The sequence below is a fragment of the Athene noctua genome, chromosome Z (genome assembly GCF_965140245.1).
Source record: "Athene noctua chromosome Z, bAthNoc1.hap1.1, whole genome shotgun sequence".
In the NCBI taxonomy this organism is placed as follows: Eukaryota; Metazoa; Chordata; class Aves; order Strigiformes; family Strigidae; genus Athene; species Athene noctua.
The window spans coordinates 16802189-16826748 of record NC_134077.1 but is presented as its reverse complement, the minus strand read 5'-3'; the positions used below and the strand labels follow the sequence as shown (position 1 = coordinate 16826748).

Sequence of the window (24560 nt, the reverse complement as noted above, 5' to 3'; positions counted from 1 at the left end):
TCTGACTCAAACAGAAGAAGCTGTGCCAAAACAGTAGCTAAAACAATAGGGTGGTTTATGGAAAAAATCAGGAATGCAGATGTGCCATCTCTTCTACTTACATTTGTTTGTGTGTAACCAGCCTGCAGTTTGCTATTTAGTGTAGTTTCAATGCCATATGTCCTTCAATCTTTAAAAAGAGAACATGGTACTGTAACTGCAGCTTACTGAAAGATATATAGAGATGGACTTCAAACCAAAACAAATCCTAAAATTTGGATGGACTTTAAATAGGCTAAAAATAAAGATTAACTTAAAAACAAAAAAAATCTAGAGGTGCCAGAACGCTAATTCCTTTAGATATTATGTTTCCTTGTTTTTTTTCCCTAAAAGTCCCTCTAATAAAATTTAAATTTAAAGGGAGTTAGGGTTAGGGTTACACCCTTTGAGTGTGGAAGAGTAAGGAACAGGAGTTTATAACCAGGGTGTAATAAAATAGGTTATCATCATCTTCAGGAAAGTCCTACTGCCACCAGAGCAATTAGTACTTCTGTGGGAGCAATGGTGGATCAGTACACAAGTTGTACAGAAATGTCTCTTACTAGCAAGGGTATTTCACCTATGGGTAGGTAATATACTAATGAGGATATAAATGATCCAAATAAATCAAACTAATCAAACACAAAATTTTAAAAGAAGATATATTTTTGCTGGACAAAAAGAAGTATTTCTGGTTGTAGTAATTTTAGAAGCTTTATGCAGAATTATCAGAATCTATAATACCTATCAAAACTAGAGCAAACTTAGAGTTACAGAAGAATAACATGTTCCAATATGCAAATCAGTGACAGAAGAAACCTTATGCAACAGTATACATCCTCTAGTAATTCACTCTCAAAGCATACACAATGCGTCATTGCTAAGGCATAATAGAGAAAGATGGAAATGGAAATGTAAGCAGGGGAATTAACTAAACCTAAAATTGGAAACAGTTATGAAGACCTGGAATGTTATTTACTATAGCTTAAATGTGTACATTGAGAGTGAATGCTCTATCAATTAGGTTGTGCTTCTGAATCCACGAAGCTCAACAAATGTTGGGCAGCTTAATAAAGGAAGGCTGATTTTTCTTGTATCAGGACATTCTGATTCATTCAAATTGTGCAGCAAAATGAACATCTGTTGTTGTTCAAATGACGATATTTCAAATAGGTACAGTCTAATACTAATACATTGTCAGATATCACATATACAGAGAGTGGGATATGGTAAGTGGAGACAACAAAGTCACTTCCTCGTCAGGCTGCTTGCTAGTTGGACTAAGCCTTTGCTCTAGGTACAACCTGTCCATGAAGGGCCAACAGTAAAGTTCTGGAACAACTTTTTGGGGAAAAGAAGACATTTTCTTTCACATCAGTAATAAATAAGACCCTTTTGCATAACCTACTCAAGAGAAACAAAGTAAAGTTTAATAACTAAGATGCTACATTGCAATGAAAACTGAAGAGAAATGCTGCTTAAGAGAATGTTTTGTCCATGGAGTAAGTCTAAATATTGTAATACCTCCTGATAAATACAAGTGTTTTGCTGAGGAACATGAAAGAGGCATATGTTTTCACCTCTACACTGAAGACTGCTTTGAGCGGTAATCTGTAGGCATCCCTGCATAACAGATGGCAAGTGTGCACAGTGTTTTGGGGAATGCCAGAAGGATTTTTTAGCAAGTTTGCAACATAATCAATGAACAAAAAAAAAAAAAAAAAATCAATCCTGGAGCTTGGTAATACCACATGAAGAGGCAATGGCTCTTCAGTTTCAGACTGTTCCAGCACAAATTTATCCCTTTTTTTGTCAAGTGAGATTGATATAGTTAAAAAAATAAAAGCCTTGCAGAAGCAGAGCTTTTCCACAGCATCAAAGCCCAATGGCTGTGCTGGTTTTGCACATTCTCTGTGCTACTGAGGATCCACAGAACAGAAATTGATGTGGCTCACTCATGTGGTGTCCATAATAGTACACACAAAAATTAAGTAAATAAAGCTCAGGACTGGGGGAAAAACAATCATGCAGCATTACTCAGTACTACTGCCCATGAAACAGTACAAGGATGAGTGAGGATGTGGACATGTGCCATATTCCATGGTCTTGGGTTTGTGCTTTTGAAATCATGCCCTCCCATTGCAGTGGTGGAATCACATGATTTCTGTTACAGGCAAACCGTATCAACTGGCCTGCCTACATGTATATATATATATAACACATAAAGGGAAGTAGACCTGGAGGTCACAATGTTTGTAAATGAAAGGCAGTTAATGTAACAAACACATTCTAATTATCTATTAATTGATTATATAGTTGTAACTCAAACTGAAATTACATTTTCAAGAAAGTATATAAAAAAAAAATAATGAACAATGCTTTTATCTGTTATGACCATTGCTGTAGATGTTCAGTATTGACTAACGTGTTAGGGCATATGAGGAAATATAGAAGTACAAATGAGGTCCCATGGACAAACAGTATGTGCAATGAGCAAACATCACAAAAGGTCTTCCATGTCCTTCTCAAAACAAACAAATTCTACAGTACTGGCAAAAGTGTCCAACATCCTTCTTTCTCCTGCACACGTGCTAGCAATTTCCAGTCTGAAGTTGCATTCAAAGTTAATAGCTGTCTAAAAGCAAACATATTGCTCACCATCATGCAGCATAATAAAGCCAGCATGCAGAGGTGAAGGGTTGTCCTAGCTGAGACACAGCCCCTGTGAAGCTGCCAGCTTCTCCCCAGAGGTGGGTGCTCAGAAACAGGACCAACATTTTTCCGGAAGATAAAATGAAGTATAATCTGGCATCCCCAAACCAGGCTCCAAGCTGACACTCATCTTCCCCAAACCCTAAGAGGAAAATACTCAAAAGTTTCTGGGTATCCAGACTGTTAGGTGTGAACATAGGTTAAGAACTGCAACTTTACAATTACCTTCATGGAAAAGTTATGCTAGGGTGCATCGTGACCTGACTAAATCTGACAATTTATCTGTCTTGTTTTAACATTAACTCTTTTCATATAAAGAAGAAGCTGTGCAGAGGGGGCACTTCATCAGTGCTGGAGTGAACAGTGAACACACAGCACAGTCATGCTTTGGTCTGGCCAGGGAATAAGACGGGACCAAGCCTCGAGCACCAGAGACAGGCAGAGGCAGTGGGGGACAAGTGGAGTGAGTGCATCGCTGTGCCAGGTGACAGCAAACGGCTGCACACCAGTGTTAGGAAAACAAACAACAGAAGTGCAAACCATGAGAACAAAATGGGGAGTGTTTTTACAAAGAAAAGTTACAGCACAGCTAACATCTGCAGGGGGAGTGGACAAAGGGAGCAAAAGCAGGGAGCACAAGATAAAGAAGGACAGAGACACAGGAGAAAAAAATGATGAGAAAAGATTACATGTTTGGAAAGAAAAGCACAAGAGGACGCCTAAGTGTATGAGAGGATGACAGAAAAGGGTAGCAAAATACTTGAGGTGAAGGCAGAAGAAACATAATATTGGCAAACTATAGATGAAACATGGGAGCTGATACAAACTTGCAGTCACACTGTTGCTCAGTTTAAATACTGAAGATGGTAATTTCTTGGTCCAGCACATACATATCCTGATAATATAGAGAAGAAACTGCATGTATCTGGGATCACCCAAAACAGATACTTAAGTAAGAGACTGGAGGAGAAAGCAGGTGGCTCTAAGGACAGTGTGAAAAGAACAAGCAAGCAATGATGCAGTGCACCTCTATTTAAGGACACTTGCAGAATAATGACAACCCAACAGAAGGACTGAGGTCTTCACAAACCTAACAAGGTTTCAATCTGTAATCACTGTAATCAGTGCTCCATAAAAGCAGGCCCGTGAATTTGCCAGGTTTCGTTAGACAGATGCAGCTGTGTATTGTCAATTACCAATGACACTATGTCCCAAACTCTGTATTTCATCATGGAAACAGTGCTGCTTATGCACAAATGCATCCTGATGTTTCATGTTATTTATTCCCTCTCCACACCCTCATTACATTTCAATGAAGTAACTCACAAAGATAGTAGCCCTCAATCTGGCCTTGTTCTTGACATTCTGTCCTCTTAATTCATGCTGCTTTTGGGAGACATGAGTCAAGTTGTAAATTCTCATACTTCCCAATGCTGAACTTTCAGGCTACTTCTGGCTTTGGAAGATTTTAACCATTCTTCAAAATAATGACTTTCTAATTTATGTGCAATAACACTTTCATACATGACAGAAGAATTCTGTCTCATACTCTACAGAGATTTTCATAGAGTACAAATCATCAATCTTCATCTGAAATTTGAAGTAGTAGAATTTGGTGTGGTTTTTAGTCAAGTGAAGTAAGTGAAGGAAAAATGCCAGTTTTATCCACAACCATCTGAATGTCTCTGAAGGAAACTCCCAAAAGTCAGCAGCAGTCTTGTTCTTCACTCCAGAGGGAAGTTCCCTGTTACAGTCACCATATATCAATATAAAAAACTAAAGAGACAAAAAACATTCAGAGGCTGTTACTAGGATTATTTGTTACCTTACACACCTAGAGTGAAACTCCAAGCGACATTACTGACCTGTCATTTAGAGATTCCTCTGAAAAGTCCCGCTACATGATCTACCTGACACAACCAGGGCACGTGCACCAAACAAAAGTTGAGCCCTCAAAGCAATCCAAGGAGTTACCTCCTGTACTCTGATCAGTGACAGTGATGACTGAAAACTGCATACAGCTTTGAACACTGAAGACTGAAAGTCATGCTCATTCTTCACAATTCTTCATGATGAGAGCCACCTGGTTTCATCTTTACAAAGACTGTGAAGTATACAGGGGCTTATACAGTACTTTCACCCTTTCTGCACATCTGGACCATAATGTCATTTCTTGGGTCACAAAGAAGACTGAATTGATTTGAGTGTTTTAGAACTGGCATGCAGCTTTTCTCCTGTGCTTTTTATAGTGTCTATTTGATTATTGTATCCAGGATGTTTGCCTGTTCAGTAATTCAGAGCTTTAATATTGCAATGAATCATAAACTATGAGTTAGCAGCTTCAAAGAAAATCCAGTGAAATTTTAAAAACAAACTAGAAAAGAATATAAATATTCTTTTCCACTCCATTCTCAAACTTAGCAAGAACCTGAGTCTTTGCAGTTTTGTAGTGTTCTTTTAAGAGCATCCTTTCTAGTGAGTTTCAAAATGAAAATGACTGTGACAACAGTTCCGTCCCCCGCTTAAGTAGAGTTCTTGTAGACCTATCAGGATTGTCCTTTTAATAGTATTTATAAAGCAACAATCTTCACTCTTCATTGTCAGAAAAGAAGCCAATATTGTGAGATATCATGTAAGAATCCTTCTAATCTACAAACTAGTTTTCTTTGGAAAAAACAACCAGCCAACCAGAGTACCAAGTTCTTAAGGCCATGACTTACATACAAGCTTTGGATCCCAGCTGGACTTTTGCACACGAAAGGAAATGTATGTGACACATTTAAAATTATAAACAGGGAGTATCTGATATTCTTCCCAAAATGGAAAAGTTGCTGAGCTGGATACGTTTTAACTTACTCTGAAATTTGGTATGATGTAAATACCAAAGGAGAGAGAAGTCACGCCAATGATATTAGACTGATGGAATTACATTAGCAGCAGAAAAACACCCCCTTCAAAGTATTGGCAATTCAACAATAGGATAAACAAAGCACTAGACAACATGCAAACGGGGAGCGCTCATGACTCAGAAGAGAGTTGAACTTAACAGAATACATATTTTCCTTCAGCTTTTATTTCTGTGATCTGGCTATAAGCCTAAAAGACTCTTACGATCTTCTGTATGGTGCTGAGTGGCCTGAAGTATTCCTCCAGACTCTTACTATTGTAGAGGAGATTTAGACAAAACAATCATATTCAAAAGAACAGTGGACATATTTATAAAGGAAATACCTTTTTTTTTTTTTTTCTTTTTTTTTTTTTTTTCCTGACAGACTGCCAAAAGTGATTTAAGTTTTATGTATCCTCTGCTGAACTTGACTTTCTATAACACCTGTTCCCTCTTTATGAGAACCCAGTGCTGTCAGTCCTGGGCTTCAGAGCTTAGAGAAGAGCCAAAGACAGAGGTGTGGGGGCTTTTCTTCTCAGTACTTGAAATTAAGACTCCAGAGATATATTGAAGTTTGATCACTATTAAAAAATAGGTCTTTCTCACTTGGCTTGTTTCTCATCTTCCTCCAATGTCTTTTCATAAACTAGTCTTTTCAAATAACCATAGAAGGAGTTTAGAGGGACCTGGTTTTTTAAATTTTAAAACACATCCATTTCCTGACTGGACAACACAGAGCAAACATTCAAGTTAACTAAACACCAACCTAGGTCTCTAGAATTACTGTTATATTAGCCTTTAGCATGCCTAAGACCCCATTTCTGACAAAAGAATGGATACTATGCCAAGAAGGGGCTCATTCTTCTGAGTGATATTCATGAAGAAGCAATATAGTTTTCATGGTTTATTTAGATGAACAAAAGGCTAATAGGCACTGTCAATAAGGGTAAGCCTAATGATTCTTTAAAACAATCCAAGAAACATAGGTCAGTCAAAAAATGTTCTTACCATCTATAATAGTACTTCCTTCTCCTCTAGGAGCTCTCTAATACGCACTTAAAGTCAGCAGGTTCTGGACACAAAAGACATTAAGAGCTATGTACATACCCTCATTCAAGCTATCATTCAAACAATCACATATAATTCCCCTGAAGTTATTATAAAATATGCATTTCTCTGCTTTTTGCAGTGGGAAAATGGGGGGAGAAGAGAGGTTTGTTACATGAACCCCAGCTGGGCTTAGAACGTGGGAAGAAAGAACAGTTGCCAAAGCCAAAATGATTACTCAGAAAATCCTGGCATCATCTTGCTTTAGTGTGTCAGACTGCATTGCAAGTCAGTTAGGAAGCTCCATTTACATTCAGGTTTCTAAACACAGGTATTCATCACTGATATATGTACTACAGATTGACGCTAGGTATTGCTATGAGATAGACCTTTCCTGCTCTGCAGACTCTCTAGCTTTGGAAAGCCTGAAGGCAGGTACTGCAGAATCCATCCCCCACAGCGATCGTGCATCACCTCACTTCTGGCCCAATTTTCCTTGTTCTCTTCCTTTGTTTCTCAGTATCCCTCTGCTATTCTGTAAGTGTCAACAAATGCACCATTTAAGCTGGCAGTCATTCTGTTGATTTTGCTGCCATGCCTTAGTAAGAGAAAATTAAGCTTACAACACCCCACAGATCACTTGCATGCATTAGCCAGATTTCTGTTATCTTGACCGTGGTCTCAGCAACTGTGATTCCATCTGCACCCCTGCATAGTAAGAGAAAGAGTTTGCTACTCAGACAGGTCTGAAGAATAAAGTTATAATCACACCACTTCCTCAGCAACAACCACAAGCTATAATTACACAAAATGGCCAAAATTACATTTTTGGCACTGAGGCACATGGGATTAAATGATAATTCACCCCCTCTACAGGTGAGCAGAAACACATGGTGAGTGCAAGAGGGTTAGTCTTGTCTTCAAAATAATAAATAAAAATAGCTATCAGGATAATTCATGTGAGAACATCCCTGGGGGGTGATACTAAGTTTTACTCAAGGAAATTTTTCCACTTCAGTGAAAAATTCCTCTCTAATCAGTGCTGGTTTTACTACTGTATGAATCACCATCAGCAAGTAAAATAGATTTATACAAGTATAAGAGAGAGAGAAAGCCAAGATCCAGTTTAGTTTTGGGTAGCAAGTCATTCTATGACTTCCTACTACATTTAAATTTCTCTAAGAAATTGCCTCAGAATGTGTTTAAGGAGGTCTCATAGATGTTATCATGTTGCCACACAGTCAGAGGTCTTTTGCATTACTCCTGGCAGGTCCAAATGCAGTGGACCTCAATAAAGAAGGATGCTATCTTCTTTTTTCGACAGGAAGACTTTGATAGCAATATTTTTCAAATTTTTAAAGGGTAGAATTTTAGAAATCTACAATGTTCATTCTTATCCCATTTCTGAAGGATCTCTGAATCTTCCTGCATTTTTGAAAACCAGGTTTTCACCATCACACTATGTGTGGAGTTTCCATGGTTCACACTGTTAGATCCTAATGCCTATGGACACATATAAACTGTAATTTTTTTTATTACTCACAGAAGTCCAACACACTCTCAGCAGTATTATACGGAAACTGTTTGTGAGATTTTCCTAGTTGTGATTGTTTTAAAATAAAATATGCTATCTCACAGGTCTCTTAAATTTGAAAAGTTATGGATAGTATTTATAAGGATATTTACAAGGATATATTGATACAATTTAAGAAAAGAGAGACTGAATGGTAAGACTAGAATGAGAAAACATTAGGGCAAAAAGCAAATGCAAACATCTGATTATAGCAGATAATGTGTAATGTCATTATGTGAAAGAAAATGAAAGGAAAACTAACCAGCTTTGGCACATTGTCAGTAACGTATTTAAATAAAAGAAAATCTGCTAAAATGAAACACAAATTACATGCTTGATCAGATTTTAATGACTAAGTAATATCTGAAGAGAGAAAAAGTAATGTTTATGATGACTAACCTAGCATATCTCCCACAGTATACTGTTTCTTGACTGCAATTCTAATTGGGTTCAGAAATTCTTAATTATTCCCATTCTTTCACCATACAGACACCTGCTTTTGTTACAGCAACAAGAGTAACCTTGTGAAATGTCACCGTTTTACTTAGATCCAATTTTTGGTTATATACTAAATCATACTGTCTCAGTTTATTTAAGAAAACACTAAATCTTTATGGTCCTGCAGGGCCAGTGCAAGTTTGGAAAGGTGAGATGAATTATACATTATGGCCCGTGTTTCAACAGATTTTGTCAAAGATGGTTGCAGAATCTTCACCTTGAGATTTATAGTGCTGAACCCCTCAACTAACCTTTAAATATCCCTGTATTTTCAGTCACTTCAGATGTTATGTTGAGCTAGAAGCAGCCCAGAATAAGTAGGTAGAAAAAGACAGAGGAAAAAAAAGGAAAATATTGCACACAGAAAGAAGAAAAAACGCCAAAGCCATGAACTATAAATCCTAACAATACCTATACTTGGAAGCTGCTTCTTTTTAAATGTATGCTGTAGAAAGCAACTGCTGAACAGATACTAAAAATGAACCTAAATTTTGAGACTCTCTGTATCTCAAAGAGCTGTATGTGGAATGAGAGGTCTGGTTTTGCCTGACCGGAGGCTGGAACTGCATGTCCACGTACGAGATGGGTGTTTGGCTTCCCACGCAGGTGGGGGGAGCAGCCCTGTCCCCCCACTTTGGACAGATGTCACCTGCCCCCGGACACCCTGCTGTAGCCTTGGGCAGCAGTTACTCCTGTCTCACACCCCACAGAGCAGCAGAGCACTGTGAAGGGGATGCTTCTGAGCTAGTGGGGAAGGGGTGCTCGATGCCAAGTTGATCTCAAGGGTAGGAGATTCAAAGCCATTTCCAAATCTGGACAGTGAGAGACAGCCTCACAGGCTTGATGGCACAAGGGAGGCCAGTGCTCCCTGCTGCCTTACTTGGTGAAATGAACACTTGGCTGAGTGTTTGACTGATCGTCAGAGAGGCCATAAGCTATAGCAGGAGACTGGCTAAATAATTTTACATAAGAAGATAAGGTAAGATTTCAGCAACATACACCTGCCTATGATCAGAAAGACGTGCAAATATACACATGTGATTATTCAACCGGATTAAGTGACACCCATTCTTCTGTATTACAGCCACGAGTAATATCTATTCTGGTTTTCCAAAAAGTCAGAAAGTAAAACCTGCACAAATTGGTGTTTGCCTTATGAACCAGCCTAGGCTCATACACAAGCTGCACCGATGTAAAAATCCTCATCTGAAACAAACACTGTTTCTTTCAGAAGATTCAATCTTTGTTATTCTGGGTAGCTACAAAATAATTTTTTAATGAAAACAGATAAAAAGTAAGAGCTAAATCTTTCTGTGGAAGGTTGACATTCAAGAAAGACAACAGAAAGGCACAAGCTACAGCAAAAGATTGGATCTCAAAAAGCTCACAACAGAGGAAAAAGACTAGATGGTAAAAGCAAACAGTCTGTAGAGCATGTTGCAACATTGCAGACCTACTTGCACTTACTGGCATGTCTAAGAGGTGAACTCATCAATAAGAGCCCATAATGCTTGCTCTTCATCATTGATTTTGAGGCCAGAACAACCAACAACCAAACAGGTTTACATCGCCATTAATGTTGAATCTTGCAGGCTGTGGAACACATGGCTTTGTCTCCTGAAACACTGAAGTAAAGACTCTACCAAAAGAACAACACTATTTCCACCAAAAAGCCCTTCCTCAGCAGGCATTCATTAGGGCTGAATTCTGGTCACAGTGCTGGACTAGCCTCAGGAAAGCTGAGCTCAGCATTCCAAGCCTGGATGCTTATTTGCATCTCTAGAGACAAATTCTTCTTCAGCTTGCAATCCTGATGGCATGAGTGAGGCAAGTGTTACAGGGTTTGCCTCATGGCCTGCAAAGCTGAGTTGGAACTCTCTGAGCAAGTCCCCTCCTGCGACTTCCAGCACCCTCCCTTTATAGCTGGGCTAAAAGTAACGCTAGGACAGGGACTTAGGCTTTAGAAAAAATCAATATGCCTAGAGAGGCTATCTTGATTGCTTTCACCTACTCTGAAACACTCAGCACTGTGCTGCATATAAAGATCTCCAGAGGGAATACGCAAACTCCACAGGGACCATTTAAGGCTCAAGTCAGCACTGAAATCTGCAAAGTTTTGAGTTTATGGCAAACTTCAGTGTTTCTGTCACCTTGTTTATGTCAGTGACCAAGACAAAACTATACTGAATGACATGAGCCATCATATTCTGATGGTTACTCCAGAAATAAAATGCAAACAACTTCAGCTAAGCCTGATATTCTGCTATGCCATGGTATTAGGATGTATGATTAGCTACTACATATAGACGTAGCACAGCATAGAATCAGGCCCAAGACAATAAAAATTCAAACAATACTATTTAAATTTCAAAATATGAAAAAAACTCTTGGTAATTTAAGAAACATGAAAATCTTTTTTTTTTCTCCAGCTGCTCTTAGAGCTATTTCTTTTGAAAAGATAAGCAAACCCATGGATCACATCTGACATTGTCCAGGCAATCACAGATATCTTTAACAAACTAATCTTTACTGAAACAACAAGGAGCTGAAATACCTATCAGCTTAGTTTACAAAGAAAAAAATCTCTGAGTGGATATATCCAGTAATGGTCCTTCAACTTATAATATTTAAGCTCAGCCTTCTTTCCTGAGATAGAAAACTAATATAACAAGAGGGACTGCCACAGAGACAGAGGACCCACAGGCGACACAGAAAACTCCCTCTGTATTTTACAACACCTCTCTCCACTCTCTTTCTCATCAGCCAGCCAAGAGATGCTATGGCTTCAGGGCTTGCAGAAGAGAGATGTGCAGACATGCTCTTCATATGATTTGTCTTGGTGAAAGCCTCCAGATGTTAAAAGAAACAGCAACAGTTGTGAGAAAGGAGGACAAAGTGTTGGGACCAGTGCTGTTTAACATCTTGGTTGGAGACATGGACAGTGGGATCGAGTGCACCCTCAGCAAGTTTGCTGATGACACCAAGCTGTGTGATGCGGTCGATGTGCTGGAGGGAAGGGATGTGCCATCCCGAGGGACCTGGACAGGCTGGAGAGGTGGGCCTGTGTGAACCTCATGGAGTTCAAGAAGGCCAAATGCAAGGTCCTGAACATGGGTCAGGGCAATCCCAAGCACAAATATAGGCTGGGGGATGAGTGGATTGAGAGCAGCCCTGAGGAGAAGGAGTTGGGAGTAGTGGCAGATGGAAAACTGAGTATGAGCCAGCAATGTCCACTCACAGCCCAGAAAGCCAACCCTATCCTGGGCTGCATCAAGAGAAGTGTGGTCAGCAGGTCAAGGGAGGTGATTCTGCCCCTCTGCTCTGATCCCATGAGATCCCACCTGCAGTCCTGTGTCCAGCTCTGGGGCCCCTAGTGTAAGAAGGACATGGACCTGCAGGTCCAGAGGAGACCACGTAGATGACCAGGGGGCTGGAGCACCTCCCCTATGAGGGCAGGCTGAGAGAGTTGGGGTTGTTCAGCCTGGAGAAGAGAAGGCTCTCGGGAGACCTTATAGCGGCCTTCCAGTACTTAAAGGGGCTACAGGAAAGGTGGGGAGGGACTCCATCATGGAGTGTAGTGATAGGATGAGGGGCAGTGGTTTTAAACTGAAAGAGGGTAGATTTAGATTAGATATAAGGACGAAATTCTTTACAGTGAAGGTGGTGAGACACTGGCACAGGTTTCCCAGAGCAGCTGTGGCTGCCCCCTCCCTGGCAGTGTTCCAGGCCAGGCTGGACGGGGCTTTGGGCAACCTGGGCTAGTGGAAGGTGTCCCTGCCCATGGCAGGGGGGTTGGGACTAGGTGATCTTTAAGGTCCCTTCCAACACAAACCATCCATTGATTCTACAATTCTATGACAACTGAGCTGAAAAAGGGTCACAATCCTGGTGACAGAAGCCACATTCCCTATGCTGCAGCACATGTGTCCAGGATTGGCTTTGCAAGGGACTCTCAAGTAGACACTGCTGTTCTTGGGCAATGCAAACATAAAATTAATGGTGCAATTACAATCCACAGCTCACAAAGCTGTTCTTCACACTTACAGGAACGGGAATGCATTTTGACACAACTACTTGATGCAGTTTTAGTATTGTCAGGCCCCCAAGATCCTTATTTACACTGACCTTGCCAGTCCCTTGGTTGCCCATAAAGGATCTGATGCTCTCAGGGATTTCCTTAAACATATCAAGAGGTAGCTAAGAATCCTAAACATTAAATAAAATAATGTCCTAAAAAACCAGACTGAAATAAAGCAGGAGGGACAGTATGTGCTATAGCTACAGGTTGGATAATTTCTTTGTGTGTTCCCTGCTCCTATCAAAGCAAGGGAGCGCAGAGAATCTTTCTGTGATGCAGACTGTTGTGTCTGATCTCTACAAATAAGCCTGGCATCTCTTCATCACAGCACAGTGTTGTGAAAACTCCCCCCACTGAACACTTCCCAGGGTGCTATGGACACGCGCCACTGATGTTGCCCCAAAGCCTTCCTTGTTCTGGGTGGGCTCTACCACTTTTCTTCTCCCTGGGCTACTTGGCATGCTTTCTGGGTGCAAAGACATGGATTCTTGCCTTCTAACTTCAAAGAGCTTAATTGATGCCCCTAAGGAAAGAGCTGAGGTGCTCTGTCTGATCTGCCATCTGAAGATACTGATCTCTCCTACTTGACTTCAGTTCAGTCAACTCTTGCAGCAGGCACAGAGGCCATGCTACAGGAACAAGGAGGTTACCGGGCCACTTGCTCTCTCTCCTGCTCCAAGAGCTTGTATGACCAGGTGGTACGATGGACCAGGGAAGGGAAGTGGCTGACAGCTAACACTAGGGAGAAAAACAGGAGCATTTTCCAGCCGAATTAGTTCCTCAAACCAGCCTCCCACGTGACTGTAAAAATACTTGTGCCAGCATGGGCAAGACAGCAGTGAAGGTACAGGAATCAGCAGCCAGGCACAAATGGGGTCAATTCTTTCACTGGCAGTGGGGCATAAATCTGAGTGCCAGTGATTCTGCACAGTTAAAAAAGTGATTTGGTCTACATAGCATGGAGTAAGAGGCTCAAAGCAGAAAACCATTTGGTACCTTGTCTTGATTTGTGGCATGAGTCCAGCAGCAGGAACAAGCATAAAAGACAAAAGAAATCAGCTTGCATGGTTTGCACTTGCACACATGGACTTATGGAGAGCAGTTTATATTGATTAAATGAACCTGAAATTTTGGCTAACATCTCTGTGTTGACAGTATAACACAGCTCCAGCAATTCTGGCTCTAACAAATCTGAGATACATATATATTAAAGAGGAATAAGCATGCCAGTTTAGGAAATAACAATAGCATGAAGTTTTATACAAGCTTACTACCCAGCTTTGTTGTGTTTGAAATTTGAAAAACTAAAGGTAATTTCTTCACTCTTTCATTTTTTTTATTTTTTAACTATATTAGTTCTACCAGGAAGAATAAATGGGAATGTGAAATTATCATTAAAAAGATGATTTTAAAAGTATAAAGTATTACAACAAAACCAGGAGCCAAAGAACATGGGAAATACCCATGTACACCTTATTAAAATTTCCAGTTTCATTTCTAGATGATTAAGTTTGAGGTAAGCATCCAAATTAAATCCTAACATTTCAAAGGAGAAAAAAAAGATAATTATGGTAGTCAAGAGACTGCAGTTACAGCTGTAAAACAAAACTCAAAAACTTTAGTAATTTTTGGGACGTTATCATAAGGCAGAAAAACTGTTGGAAGATGGGATGAGTAGTGAGAGTAGAGTGAGTAGACAGTGTCCACATGATAGAAGAGAGACATAAAATGCCAGAAACACATAAAATATATGTGTTAAAATAAAATATACATCAGTAGCAAAGCTAACAATGCCATCTGCTAAGTCTTCCTTACACATCTCACTACAAAATTCAGTATTCAATTGCTTGATGCTTTGCTTAATTTATTCATTTGAGGTGACAATCTCAGTATCACGCCCTGTATTTTACAGAAATCTCCATCTGAAACGTTAAGATATTCCTACACAGGTTAGAGAAAGTGGTTTGCTCATGTTAAGTACTCTGATGTTCTTCATTTTGAAAATAGCTTTTTAAAACAAGGACGCAACAGCATCTTGTGGAAATCTGCCTCAACTCCATTATGCAACAGGCTTCACACTGAGCCTAAATTTGCACTGGCCCCTTGCATGGAGCATAATTTTATCACATGAGGTGCCGAGAGACCTATTACTTTTATTAAAGTGACTGCTTATATAATGCTATTGTAGGTCATCATAGGTCTCCGTGTCTTGGTGAGGTGTTTGTGCTGTTATCCGAGCTGGGAAACCAAACCCAGGACTGATCCCTTTTGAGTCCTGAGGGCACAGAACATGGTGGCACATGTTGGAAATTCCTACGACAGTGGCAAAATGCTGACAGATTAATCTACACCTCGCCCCCAAACATGCCTAGTATGTCTCACCAAACAAGTTTTCTTCTTTTAGAAATCACTCAGCAAATATTTTGAGCTCAATCAGGATCCTTTTTCTCATAAAAGTGCCAAGCCCTTTTCAAACCATGTTAACTGAGGAGCAGATTGAAGTATCAGTTGCTTAAACACACACACACACACACACACACACACACACACACATATCCCCCTCATTTTCCTCCCTTCATCAGAGCTGGAAAGGAAATTGATTTCCTATCCTAAACTTTTTTCAGACAAGGCTATCAAAAAAGCTAAAGAACAGTTTTTTAATGATTAAATAAGCGAGACTTTCCAGACTGAGAGAAGAGATAGCTTAGTAGGGAGATCTACAAAACTAGAAAGAACAGAAGAGGTTACCTGGGATTGATTATTCACTGTCTCTTGAAACTAAAAAAAAAAAAAAAAAAAAAAAGAGGGGGGGGGAAGGGAGGGGAGTAGATAAAGCAACTACTTTCATCTGCTACCTGAAGTAGCGGGTTCAAAGGAACAAAAAGGACATATTGCTTGACTCAACTTGTAGCTGAGTTGTGAAAGTCCTTATTACATTTTACACATTTGTATGTTCAAGAGGACAACTGTCATCTTTACAGGGAAATGTATTCAAATGTAATAAATATCAAGGCACCACCTCTGGCTTCAAAGCCCGCCACAACACTGGAGAGAGGCAGAATATTCAGTGCTTGCCCCGATCTTCTGCTCTTCACTGTGCATTTCGTAAGGAACCAGTGAAGATGTAGGAGACAGGTTACAAGGCTAAAGGAATTTTAGGTCTTCCTTGGCACAGCTATTACTGTTTTACAACACTTCTGAAAAGAGAAGCCTGCAAGGAAGACAGACACGAGTACCAATCAATGGGGGCTTAAAATATTTTTCTTCTACGAAATAAATTAGACTTTATTTGATCAGTCAGCCCAGTTTTGTCATCCTTGGTCAGTAGCAACAAACTTAGAAGCTTTGCTATGTAACATGATACAAACTTTCTCTTCTACTTTCAGTCAAAAAATTCTGGGCAACCTCATGTCAGTTCATAGCTCTGTGACAAAAACTGCTATTTCATTTAACTGCTTCAAAAGGAAACCTAAGTTGTGTACAATGTATATATGGAGAGCTCAGAAAGAAGAGTATGGCAAGGACAGCGTGAAATTCTAGGGTTAGAAAGGTGTAAAGTCCTGTCCTCTTCTCTTGAACTCTACTCTGTCTCCAGTCTGTAAATGACACCTCTCAGGCTTGCTTACAAGTTACTATATAAGCACCAGTCTGGGAGTGTAGCCAAGCATGGGGTGGACTAAACTCTATCACCTGTTTAGCCCATGGGCAAAGTAATTTACTTACTGTTTTTTACAGAAGAAGGCAGAGTTTTGTAGGGGAGGGTATACCAAACTGTAAGGAAAGGTAGTTTAATAAAGCCTTTCAACATGTAGTCATTTAGCACCAGTAAGACTGATATTCCTGAACCTGTGAAAAAAACTCTTTATTTATTTCTCAGTTACCAGAATGCATACAGTTTTTTAGCTTGCTCCCCAGGCAGGCAGCTGTGAAAAGCAACAGTGACTTGAAGAACTGAAGGAACAGAGTACTTCCTGAAATTTTGCCATGGGCTTATTTTGCTGCTGAGACAGACACAAAAAGATTTATCTATTGCAGGTTATGGTCTTCACCCTCACTCCTCCTCATAAATCCTGTGGAGCAGTTTTTGCAACATTAACTCTCTCTGTGACTTCTACACTACGTGTGAAGATAAGGCAGAGGATGCACAGCTTTTGGGATGCAGTCTCTGATGATGTACCACGATCAGTTTGAGAGATGAACTGGAGTGCTCAGCAAAGGGAAGGGGCCATCATGGATTGTATGTCTGTAAATTGTGAGGAGAGCCAAAAGTACCTCTCATTTTCAAGCTCCAAAGAATCAAAATCCAAAGATGGTATTTTTTGTGAGTGATGTGTCATAGTACAGCAGGGCCAAAGACAAACTAGTAAGAAAATGTGATTAGTGCAATAATCTAACCCAAGTGCACAATTAACTTTCATACATTTCAGTGGAAACTGAGAGCACTTGATGCCAGGCTCCTAGGAAGGTGAGAGTCAAAGGCAATCGCTGGGATTTTTTAAGTTCAGTTTGCAAAAAGTGAATAACTAACATGCACCGGATGGGAAGATCAGAGAATAAATTCCCTTTCATGCTGTTTCAGAGCACTGAGGATCTCAGACTTTATAACTTAACCTAGTGACAGAAATCATTTGCACTTTGCATCTCTTCTTTTTTGTCTTTTCTCATCCCCTCTTTTGCTCCCTGAGCTCTTTGCTTCCAGTTAACTCCATGCCTCCTTCCTCAAGGTGCTTTCCTTCTACTCTTATTTTCTTTCCTTTTCTCTTCGGTATCCCATACTTCTTGACTGCAGTTCTGAGTTGATTTTCAACATTGCCCCTGATGGGTGAACATGGGAGTGTGCAAGGCTCTGATGCTGAATGCCCAGGAGAGCAGGCTGCTGCCAAGGGACAGACAGACCCTGGCACGGCCCCAGGGCTCAGCTCTGCTTTCTGTTCAGGGCAAAAAGTTCCCAGCAAACCTCCTGAAGTGGGAGGGTGGAAACTGGCTAGTTCAGCTCAATCCAGGGATAAAGAAACCCAGATTTATTAAGGGATCTACTTCAGCATCTTGAAGTAGTACAATTAGGGTGCATCCGACAATTGTGCTGCCTGCTCCACATGGAACACTGAAATTTTGCTATCGAGACAACAGAACTTACCTACCTAAAAAGTAATAAATACATTTTGGCAAACATTCGTGTGAATTCCCTTTTGCTATTTGAATTCCAGAAGGGCCCATAAGAACTACAACTCTGCTAGGTGACCGTGAGCCCTTACCCAAGCATGTTTAAAGATTGCAATAAATACATCACATGAACCTCACAAATACTACAAATAAAGAGGTATCAAGTAGCTAAGACACTGCAAAGCTCCCTCCAAGCTGCTGCCACAGAAGCCTTGTCATCCTTTCTAAAAGCCTGATATAATGCAGCTATTGCAGCATTTAGCCATTTGTTACAGAGTTTATAAATGGATTTACTTTTTGTCACAGGTATCCTGGTGAGAAACCTCTTGTTGACACAGACAATGGCAATTTCTTCTATGAAAACCATCTTTTAAGTTCACATCAAGGGTACATTGAATAGACATTAACATTTTAACAGCTTTTTAGAAAGCTGGGTTATACATTAAAAATGTCAGGATCACAGTGACTCCTGAGCAATATAAATCCTATTGCTTCCACTAAAAAGACACAAATTCATTATGAAATGAACACAAGGTGGGACTGGCTCTACCATCCTTACTCATGCTGAATGAGTATACCTAGACAATTCCCCCATGGGACCCTTCTGCAAAATGTAGTACAGGTCTGTTCATACTAAATTGAGAGAAGAAATGTAATAAAACGTTCACTTTTTAGTACCTTAAAATGCTAATCTGTTGCTTCTAATGAGACCAAGCTGGTGCACTTCTGGTGCAGTGCCTAGATGAATCTCAGTCACCAGCAGATTGGTATTTTCTTTCTGTAGCTCTAGTGCACAGTGGAAAAAAGACATATGCACATAGGGAGAAAATATGTAATAAACATGAGCGAACCCTTCTTTGCAACAACACTGCCTGGATGGGAAAGGCCTAATTGCCGGTGCTCCATAGCTGGCTTGGACATGTGCTCTGCCACTGAGATTTGCATCTCTTCAGTCTGAAGCAGTAGACCAATGAGATGAAGAAATCCTGTTCTAATTCAGGCTCTGGCAGAAAGTAAGCTGTGGGTTTTCTGCAAGAAAGCAGGGCTTACGCAGAGCTTTTCTGTGCATTTCTTTGCCAGTGTAATCCCTTGTGTCTCAGTATCACAAACCTGTCATTTGCTTCTGACTTCTTCTCCTACCACGGGATCCAGTCTTCAAGCTGTTGTGTTCTGTCCCACTTTCTCTGTTCAAACAACCCTAATCTTCTATTTGCTTGCCACAGTTGTCCTCCAAAGCACAGCAAGCTCCTGTACAAGTGCCTTCTCTTCCACCCTGTCTTAACCAGTCCAGCCTAGCCTCTTGACTGCATAACCATCACACTTGTTGTCCTGCACTGCAATATGCCCCCAGACGCAGGACTGCATGTTTCTTATTGTCAGCCGAACAGGGACTGCTGCTTCTTATCTCATCCACCCTGAAGTTATGCAATGCCAGATCACCTTTAGGGAATATCTGCACGATGTTAACAAGCCAGCAGCAGATAACACAGGTAGAGGCTGTATAGACAGCTGGATCCAACTGCACCACAGGTAAGCTAAAGGACTATCTAAACAAAATTGCAATGCTTTTAGGAAGCTTCTCATGGAATATGGAGACAGTTACTCTAGGAAGGAACCCCAAAGGCATGCAAGCAGGTAAGTAATAGAGACAAGCATCTATGGGGCCACTGAGAGTCCTTCAGCTTATGTCTATTCAGCTGCATAAATACAACCCTTGCCCATATCCCTTTCCCCCAGTTTAGTTCTTGTCCCCACTAAATTTGAACCTATTCCCTCCTCCAGAGTGCCTTGGCACCAACGAGGGGGTCACTGAACGCACACAAGAGACAGGCTTCCTGCTTTCCTTTCCAGGGCTTGGCCACATCCCAGCCTGCAGCAGCTGGCTGTGGCCGCTAAGAGAAACTCTGTTTGGTCTCTGCAGCCCTGGGACAAAGCATGCTCAGACATCATCTGTCGGCAGCACACGCAGGCTTGTCAGTGCTAATTGGTAGGAGAGCCTAAGCAAACTGCGATGTCACGGTCTTTGGAGATTTTAGTTACTAAGTGCAAGCAAGTTTCTGCTGAGCACACACACACAAAACAGAATTCTTGCAGAAGTACTGAAATCTGAGCACATATTCACAAACACAATAAAAGACAATTCCCTGGTGAGCTACAAGCAACTGGGAACATTTCAGTAGGAGGACTTAGGCAATCATAATCACATAAAGTGGTAGCAACACTGCCTACAGTAATTTTATCATCAGTGATCTCGGAACCACAGAGGAGCACGCAAAGTGGTGCTTATTTATGATGCATTTATTTATGAGAACAACAGAATAATTTAGGTTAGGAGGGACCTCTGGGGGTCATCTAGTCCAAACTCATAGTCAAAGCAGGACCATCTTCAAAGTTAGATCAGGTTGCTGAGGGCCTTGCCTTGTCCTGCTTTGAGTATCACCAAAGATGGAGATCCTGTGGCCTCTCTGGCAAAACACGCTCCACTCGTAGGGTAAGAATTTTTTCCTTACGCTCAAATGTGTCATCTTCTGTTGCAGTTTGTCACCATTTCCCCATGCTATTTGTGTGTAGCTCTCAGGAGAAACTAGCTTGTCAACAAAAGCTCCTGTATGTAATGGAAAACAAACTCAGTTTCTTCAGCTTCCCCTTGTATATTGTGTGCTTCTGCCCTCTAACCATCCTAGTAGCTCTCCACTGGACTGCCTCCAGCTTGTCAGCAATATTTTTAAGTATTTATAAAGCTCTCCAGATTGCACAATCCCACAAGAACACACTGACTTAACAACAGTAAAATAAATATTATGAATACATTTTAAGGATCCTCCATGATTCATTAAAGAAAATGATTGCTAGCAAAGTAGTAGATCAGGGTAGCAATTACAGCAGAGTACAGGGCAGTGTCTGCAGGCGTGTTCTACAATAAGGTTAAAAAGCTTATGTAACTATATGACTATTAGGTAGAAAATGTCATGAGGAGTTTGGTAACTCTAAAAAGCGATAACATAAAGCACGTTTGGTGTAAGTACAGGTTACAAATTTTCAGTTGCAATTCCTTTCCACTAGAATATTCCACTTACAGCAAAGCCACATATTTCTGTGAATTGAGATGATTTTGATGTGCTTCTGAAAAAAATTCAGAAAGAAAAGTCTCATTAGTCACTTCTTACACTTAGGAATTGAAAACACTCCTTGTGACTGAATGCTGATGAGTTTGTTTCAACTTATGTCTACAAAGAAGCTCTCCAAATTGTCCAACAGCCCTTGGTAAAACAGCAACTGATGAGAACTTCTGCAGCATAGTGAGGGCAGTTACCTTATCCTACGGCATTATTCTGTAGCCCTCACACAGGGTTTTATGGATATATCAGGCCACAGCTGAGTTCTCCTTGCCCTCGTGAAGCCTGTCTCCTCTCCTTCCATTATGCAGAGAAACAATGAGGAAAGCAGGGACCATGTGGCAGCAATTATGATATTCCCAAAGGAAAATAAAAATTATGTATTTCTGACAATGCTTGCCATTGCAAGTAGCAGGGCTGCCAACATTACTCCCATATTCCTAACACCAAAACCTGTGTTAGTGGCCTTGGGGAAATGCAAACCTAGGTTTCCTAGAAGCATTCTTCCCCGCAGAGCACTTTAGAAGAGCTGCATCAATACTGCTCAATGCTACTTATCCGTATGACAACTGGTCATCCTGTTATGGGTCAAGTGCTTATTGAAGGCTCTGCACTCCAATGTTCATTCATGATCCATAAGACTGATCCTACTCCTCCACCTATATTTAAAAATACATTTCATATCTCTTTTTCAGATAAAATTAAACTATTTTGGATTAGGCTACAAAAGCTGGTAAAAAAGCACTGAAAACATTGGTATTTGTAAATCACAGTCTATCTGGTATGTAAAGGGCTATAGTCATGGTGTTGAGTGAGACTGACAGAAACACTGCAGTGAAACTCCAAATATTTTTCCGTATTCTAAAATAACAATAATAAAACCCACTAAAATGAAAAAATACTTTTGAGAATTAACATTATAATGTATTTGAAATTGAAGGGCTAAGTATGTTGAGACTGGGACAAGAACATTTAAGTACAAGAATAATTTCAGTTACACATATACTGTTAATTACAGTATTTTTAAACATCATTAGAATAAATAAAAATAATAACAGTAAAGTAACAGCATTGTTAAAAGAGGTGACAGAAAAGTATTTTCTCTTTAATTTTGTCTGCCTCTATGCTCTTTGTAGCAGGAAGTTTTTCTCTCTGTCTTGTTAATATCTTTGCAGTTGGTCTGCCTCTTTGTGTAAAGCAAGAGAAAAAATGAAGAATGAAAATGTGGACATTACACTGCTAAAAAGCTTCTGGATTTGGGGACAGGAGAAAAATCTGTAAATGTTTTAAACACATTTTTGAAGATCAATTGTGGAGGTGTCTCCTTAACCCCTATATATTTCTGACATATCTAAATAACAGATGAAGACCGCTGCTGAAGAGAAGCAAGGGTCATGTGCTTCATTACCTAAAAACCCGTAACAGCTGTCCTCTTTCCTTCCCTATCTTTACAAAACAACTGTTGAACTCTCCTAACAACTCCCCGCTTCAGCTTCACATATTCCTTTCCTATCTGGCACAGTACCTTCTGCTATGAATTCCAAATGTCCTCTTGACAAACGCTTGTGCACGTACTGCTGCATCTGCTACTAATTAGGGAGGGATATTTAGCCTGGTTTGAGAATGAGGCTCTTTGGCAGGGAAAGGAAGCCTGAAAGTTAGAAACACCTTTTCACTCCATTTCTATTAATTTTTATACACACCAAAACAGAAAGAAATGAACCTGTGAGCCTTCTCCAGAAGGCCAACATATCTGTGCAAACAGATTTGGGCTTTTTCGCAAGTTGCCAGAAAATTATTTCTTTTGCTTCCTTTGAACTCCCAGTCAGATTGGCATTTTTCCACATACCTGTCCATGACAGACCTTTTCTATCAACAGTTGTCAAAACTCTGTCTAGGCTTGCACAGGCTGAACAACTAATTCAAACTGCCTAATCCAGCCAAAAATTATAGTATGTCACTGTGGAACAGAAACAGAAGACAAAGTTACCAGCACATCAGCAAATGTGCACAATGGGCAAGAAAACCCTTATAACCTACATTAATTTAATAGGCTTTGCAAACATTTCAGAGCAAAGGAACAGGATATTTAGTTCATTCTTGACTTGAACTGCAATATTAAATATTACTTTATTTACTCTTTCTATATTCATGTGAATAAAAGACATTAAAATGTTGAGGTGAATATGCAAAAACATATAGTTAACACACACATATACACACTTGCTGCTTCTGTTTCCATCTAGTGGCCAAATGATGTTCAACTTTTCCTAGTCTTCCACACACGTCTTCTTTTTGTCTTATTCGAAGGAGTTTTACACAGTTCACAAAAGAGCTACAAAATGGATATTTGTAGAACAATGTATGAAATTCTGATGATTCACTGCAGGCTTTTCACCGTAATAACATTTGGAGACAGTCTTCTTGAACATCTGGCAGTTAGACCAGGAAAATGACAGTTGTACCTCTCTAAACCCACCAAGGGTGTTTCCAACAGTAAATCTTACTGTCTCCCTGGAACCTTTTACTATTCCTTACAAAAGAAACAAATCTACAAAACATTATTTTAAATGCTTGTCCTCTGTCAGTAAAAAATAGTGCCACTCATTAAGAAAGGCCGGCCACAATTATGAGAACTCTGAAGTTCCGCTGACAAATGGAACAGCTTATCACGTCCAGGATGAACGTTACAAATCAACAATTAATTACAACAGGCAGAGTTAGGGCTCACTGTTCTGACATGAAAACAAATATGTGCAGTTTCCATGAAAATACTGAATGTAGCTTCCAGTTGTGTCTGCTCATAAGAACATGTCAAGGCATCATGAGCCTGATGGACTTAAACCATGATTTGTTTCCAGAGCGGAGTATGTTTAGTTTTTAGAGAATCATCTTAATAAAGATCTTTAATCATTTTCCAAAGTGTAGACAAGACTGTCCAGCTTGTGACTGCAGACAGAAAGGTCATATCACACATGCAGCATGGTGAAAAATTTACTGTTTCCAAAACCTGAACAGAGTTTCTTTGCTTGTAGGCAACCTAACTCAAAGCATTCATACATTTTATGTCTTGCAACACAATTTTTGAAAGCATACAAATGGGTTTCTATGCTGACTGCGGTACACACAGAGCTCATACACAGAGCTTTGGATGTTTATCAACTAAAAACATTGCCTGCCTTGTTGTCATGTTTTATGTTAAAAATATGTAGTGGACACAAATTCCTTTTTTCCACTAGAAAAGAAAAAGCCTAAAATAATTTTTGCTGGAACCCATTTTGCATTCATGTGCAGGGAAACGCAGTATCAGCCTTCTTCATTTATCCCTCCTTTTTCCAGAAAAGTTTCATATTCAGTTCACCTTTTTAAATTGCTTTGGTCTTCCAGCATTTTCTTTGTTTGCATTTCCATGTTGTGCTCGGTGAACACTCAGAGCCATGGGTCTGGCAGAAGTGGCATCCTTCAGCA

General features: G+C 40.1%; 1 protein-coding gene across 1 annotated transcript in view; it reads right to left on the bottom strand.

The window, feature by feature from the left end:
- The window catches only part of GHR (growth hormone receptor), a 134754-nt gene that overhangs the window by 20125 nt on the left and 90069 nt on the right, over nucleotides 1-24560 (bottom strand). The window lies entirely within an intron of this gene.